Source organism: Lactuca saligna, chromosome 3 (assembly GCF_052625555.1).
Source record: "Lactuca saligna cultivar CGN05327 chromosome 3, ASM5262555v1, whole genome shotgun sequence".
Taxonomy (NCBI): Eukaryota; Viridiplantae; Streptophyta; class Magnoliopsida; order Asterales; family Asteraceae; genus Lactuca; species Lactuca saligna.
The window spans coordinates 16,428,074-16,434,383 of record NC_136419.1 but is presented as its reverse complement, the minus strand read 5'-3'; the positions used below and the strand labels follow the sequence as shown (position 1 = coordinate 16,434,383).

The window sequence follows — 6,310 nt, the reverse complement described above, 5'->3', positions numbered from 1 at the left end:
TATGATCTCAATGTGAAATAAGCAATATTAGAAATGTCTAACATCCACGTTGTCGTTATCTTCACTGAAGTCACTAATTTTACACACATTGTATCATATATAAATAGTTATTATTTGTTATATTTGTTTAACTTCCCGATAAATTTCAGTAAAAAACAAAAAATTACCTCGAAACTCCGTAATTCTTCCTCAGTTTCGAAATTATTTTTGAAATTGTAGAAGAGTTTTCTTCCACTCCAAATTCCAAAAATCTAGAATGAAATGTATTTGATTTTGGATAAAGTATGTTTAAAGCTCAGCTATCATTGCAGACAAACTAGAGGTGACAATTGTGTCGTGTCGTGTCAAAATACTAAATGGGTTGAAAGTGTTTGACGATACCCGATACGTCTATTTTTGTGTCGAGTTCATTCCAGGTTTTGTGTTAGGGTATCCTTGAAATATGTCAGTGTCATGTAATGTGAAACGATTGGACATGTTGAAAGGGTATGTGTTAGATAGGCAGAAAGGAAAAACTAATAATTTGGAGGGGGAATAAATGTAGTCATAACAAGTTTAAATGACCAAATTGAAAGAGTATGAACGGGGGAAGTGGAAGACAAGATCATGAGGATGAGAGAGCGGTCAAAGAAATTTTGTAGTTTGGAAGGGAACAGAAAAATGAAAATGAAGTTTTGATCTAGACGTTTAAGTCATTTCAATATTACAAAACGACTCAATCCATATTGTTTTGGTTTTGTATATTTCGAGTTATTTAAATATTTCAAAAAACTTATAAATATACAAGCCATTTTCGAATCATATTCAAGTTGAAATTCTAAACTTTAACCTTATCTATTTAATTTTCATGTCATGTCTTGTCAACTCGTTTATTTAAACCAATTGAAATATTTTACCAGAATCCGTTTATTTTGTGTCGTATTAATTTTTGCCGCTATCTAAGACAAACATGTCAATTCTATCAAATGCTTCATCATGATAGTCATTTCTATTAATATCCTCATTATTTGATCATTCCACAAATATCAACCGGCTTAAAAGTGAACAAATACAAATATACGATAAGATATGCTTCGTTTAAATTTTCTCGTAGAACAAAAAAAGATATCTAGAGACAAAATTTTAAATACGCTTTAATATTTCATTTGTAAAAATTTTGCACTTTCAAACCATTTATCATATAATCATGTTGGTTAAAGAAAATATGTACACCTCGTTCCCGAGTGTCATTTAACGAGGGAAGTTGAGAGAAAGGGAGGGAATCCGAGAGAAAGAGTAGTACGATCGTGTTCCCAAGTTATTTTATTGGGATGATTTGGGTAGAAAAGAAAGGAAATCAGAGGATAATCTTTCCTCCTAATCTTTCTCCCAAATTGGAGAGATTTGGAGAGGAGAATCAAGGATAAAGATAACAACACATGGTTTTTAAACCTATCTATATAATCACGTATATGAACACAACACACAGAGAGAAAAAAAAATCGTCCTTCATCTTCTCTTTGGACGTCCCTGCTGCAGGCTTCAATCCTCCATCAGGTTACATTCTCTTCTCCTTTGAATTTTTTTTTTTTGTTGTTAGATCTTGTTCATCAGGTTACACTTATGTTACAACCTTTTTTTTTTTTGGTTCATATAATTTGTTTATTGTTCATTATTGTTCTTATATGTTTCAGATCACATTCCCTGTGATAATATGTTCTTATAGTTTGTTTCTTCTCATTTTTGTTATTAAAGTTGAATTGATTCATTAGGTTACTTGTAATAATATGTTTAGAACACCATTACATGTTTTCTCTTGTGATATTATGTTTAGAGCATCATTACAAGTTTCCTCAGGTTCAATATATGTTTACAAAATTTTTTTTCTGGATTTGTTTCTTCTTCAAGATCCATTGATCCAGTCCTCATACACACTCATTCTGACGACCAAGGGATGTATAACATGTCAAAAACATTTTGTGATTGTTCCTTTCAATAGCAAATACGTGCGTTAACTATTACTCAATGCAATTCTCAAAGTATCTCCTGTTGGACTATTTTGTTCTTGCTTTTATTTTAGATGTATGGTTGTTTTTGCTGCAAAAAAATAAACACAAAATTTTCTATTGATTTTTACAGAATGTTATGAATAGGTGGGTCGATTACACGTTTACAGATGAAAATAATAAAGCTTTTTGTTGGCCAAAACGATGACAAAATTGAAACTATAAACAACTTATCAAAGTTTATATAGAAGTATTGCAAAATATTTGATTAAAATAACCAACACTCATCTAAACTGGATACAACCCAAGTCAAAAATTCATGCCTACCAAAGGAAAAATGAGTAAATTTTTATTTACTTTAACTTTTCAAAAAGCTAAGGTGATTCCTCAAATTTTTCAAAGGTGGTTCCTAAGTTTTTTTCTAAAATAATTATATATAATTTTAAAAATTAAGGTGGGTTAGATGACCCACATAAGCCCTTCTTAAATTTTCCATTGTCTCTTAATAATCCTTCACATTTTTTACGTAAAATAGGTCACATTGATTTCAATGGATATTGACCTTCCTTCACCCGCTCATATTTTGAAATCAAGACAAATGCAAGTTGTTCATCTAATTTCCTTGTTGATTGCTATTCTGGTACATCACAAACTTACCATCAACAATGGTCTTAATTTACCTACTAGAGAAACTCTTTTAAAAGTCAACGTGTACGGGAAGAGTTGTTACATAACCTCTCAAATGGTGGTCAATGTCGTCAGCTTATCCGTATGAGTGAGTAAGCTTTTAAGAAGCTATGTGTTATCTTACGACGTGATAGTGGTCTTTGACCTACTCAACGAATGTCTGTTGAAGAGCATGTTGCAAGATTTTTGCACATTGTAGGTAATGATTTGAGAAACACATTTGTCTCTTGGATGCATCGGCGCTCGAAATTCACAACGAGTAGGTGCTTCCATAGAGTTTTGCGCTCGATTATAGCATTAGAAACTCTTTATATTCAACAACCACAAGGTGATGTTGTCCCCAAAGAAATTCAAGAGAAAAAGAGATTCTTTCCTTACTTCAAGAACTGTGTAGGAGCAATTGATGGTACACATGTTCGTGTCAAAGTACCTAATAGAGATGCCCCTAGATATCGTGGCCGCAAGGGTTACCCAACGATAAATGTGTTAGCTGCTTGTTCATTTGATTTAAAGTTTACGTATGTTTTAACCGATTGGGAGGGTACTGCATCAGACTCAAGGATACTAAAGAATGCGCTTAATAGAGATGATAAACTAGTAATTCCAAATGGTAATTTCTAGTATCAACTTTTTATTTTTTAGTTTAAATTATTATTAAAAAACTAATTACAATTTAATTACAGGTCGCTATTATTTAGTAGACGCGGGTTTGCCTCACTCAACTATATTAATGGCGCCATATAGAGGTGTTAGGTATCATTTAAAAGAATATTCCACTCGGGCACCACAAAATGCTAGAGAGTTGTTCAATCTTCGTCACACTTCATTACGTAATGCTATAGAAAGGGCATTTGGTGTTCTAAAAAGAAGGTTCCCTATCATTAGAAGTACACAAGAACCTTTTTATTCTTGTGAAACACAATCAGACATTTTTTTGGCGTGTTGTATTTTGCATAACTTTTTGATAGTTGAAGATCGTGACAAAGATCTTGAAGATGAGGTATTACAGGAGGTGTTAAGTGCACCAACAGAGGAAGTGAGACATAATTCAAGTGGTGCGCGTGAGGGTAACAGCATGGCAGAGCAACTTAGGAACTCAATTGCAAATCAAATGTGGACTAATTACTTATTGAATCCAAACAATGAAATAAATATGTCAACATAGTTTAAGAGTATTTTGTTATATTACTTCATTTGCAATTTGAATTTTTATTGAACATTGTTTTGTGAATTTATTTGTGTTATTTAAAAAAAAATTATGTTATTTTTGATAACTTGTACACTTTATAACTATGTTCTTTTTATAATGATGTATGTTTCTTTTTATGTTATGTAGAACCCAATAATGAACAAGCAAGAACCTATAGTAAATACTGGTAAGAAATCACTCTTGAACTGGACAGAACATATGGATGCTGCATTTGTTGATGCAATGGTACAACAACAAGAAAAAGGAAATAGACCTTATGGAAATTTTACATCACAAGCGTATGCGAATATGGTTGAGGAGATCAATACGAAACTTACAATGAATTTAACTAAAAGTCATCTGAAAAATCGTTTGAAAACTTTGAAATCTACTTTTTCACAATGGTATGACATGTTCAATGGGATTTCCTTGAGTGGGTTCAGTTGGAATGCTGATACCCAACTAATTGAAGCAGATGAGGAGGTTTGGGATAACTTAATTAAGGTTAGTTTTCATTTAAGGTTGTATTTAGTTTATTTTATATATTATGTTATTATTAATTATTTTAATGTATTTTGGGGTTTTTAAACAGTCAAAGCCTGATGCAGTTGCATTGAAGACAAAAAAGGTGGCCCACTTTGAACAAATGTTGGTATTATTTTGCAAGAGATAGAGCTTCAAGAGAAAATGCTGAAACTGCAAAGGAGAGAAATGCTAGGTTTAACAACACTACGGACATCAAAATAGAAAGTATTTCAGAGGTTGATTCTTTATTAGCAAGTAATGATGTTAGACTGGAGAACCAACGTGTGGATGATGATGAAGATGACATTTAAGTGGTGTCTCCTACACCTGAACAAAATTCAAGTGCCAAAAAATGTAAAACTAAAAAAGAAAACTCGTAGACGAAATAGAACAGGAAGTTGAATCTCAGCCTCAACCTGAACCTGAAACATTTGAAACAAAGATTATGAATGCTGTTGGTGATGTGGTTAATGCTATGAGGGAAGGTAACAAAATTTTTGAAAGAGCTTACCATCATGAGTTAACAGGTGATGAAATTTATCAAGAATTGCAGCCGATGGGTTTGGAAGTCCATGAAATATCAGGTGCTCTCATGTATTTGGCTCGTAACCAAGCAAATGCGAGGACGTTGTTTACTTGTCCAATGAACATAAGGAAGGATATACTAAAAACAATGATGGGCGCAGGTAAATGATGAATTGGGAGAATAGGTGTTTATTTCTTGGTTCTTTGTTCAACTTTTTTTTGGTTTCACAAATTGAATTATGGTTTTTCGAATCGTAGTTGGATTAAGTTGCATTGTTTTGGATGATTTTTATAGTTTGGTTTCTTTTCAATTAGACAAATGCTATTAAAAGATATCCACAACTTTTTTTATTTTAATATTATTTATGTTTTGCTACTCATTGATAATTTAATTTAATATTATATGTAGGTTGTATTTGACAAAATATATATGTGTGTGTGTGTGTAAATGAATGTTTAGACAACAAATATGACGTTAACATGAAAATCAACATTTTTTTTCAATTTCAACTATGTATGTAATAATCTTGCTAAAAAAATAGGATAAAATTGTAATGTTGTTATTTAGCTTTCTTTTCTTTTCTTTTCCTTTGAACTCGGGAACACACTTTTTAAAAAACTTCCCTTCCTTTCCATTGGACTTGGGAACACGAAAAAGTTAATCACTTCCTTCCCCTCCCTTTCTTTTCTCTCCATATTTTACTTCCCTTTCTTTTCTTTCGTTTAATGAAACTCAATTAAACTCGGGAACAAGGTGGTAGTGTTTGCACTTTGAAATATTAGACAAGCACTACTAGAAATGGAGTTTTAAACGATACATAATAACTCCCTATCTAATTAGCTACGAAGTTGCTAGGGATAAGCGACAAGATATGCTTTTATCCATATAACTTAAATCGAAATAAATCAACTATGGAATTGTAAGGGATCAACGATAATTGAATTCCAAAAATTGAGTGAAAAATGGCAAAAAGGTTTGTATGCTCGCTATTTTTCAATTTCCCTCCCATTTATTTCATTCCCTCAATTCCTCCTTCTCAAATTGACACCCTCTTTTCGCCGATTTCTGATGGCATCACCCCTACCATGGACTATCAGATACCATGGTTTTTTGTGCGTCTATAACTTGCTTCATCTACTAATGGGTATTGAATGTAACCACGTAGAGAAGACACAATTGAGATTTGACGTGTTTGAGTTCTAACAAGTGTGATTTGATTTTTCTATTTCATTTTTCTTTTAGATTTTCTACTTTTGTTGTGTTTTAAACGGATTAATTTATTACTCACTAGGTTATAATTCGTGGGAACCATGGTTATAAAATAAATTAAATATTTATAAAAAAACTTATAATTACTAATAAGTTATTGTAAATAAATTATTAATTAAAATATATATT

The 6,310-nt window shown here is 31.8% G+C and overlaps 1 pseudogene; it reads left to right on the top strand.

Moving 5' to 3' along the window:
• The first annotated feature begins 4,047 nt into the window (after positions 1 to 4,047).
• Positions 4,048 to 5,080, top strand: LOC145033423 (uncharacterized; annotated as a pseudogene).
• Positions 5,081 to 6,310: the final 1,230 nt, after the last annotated feature.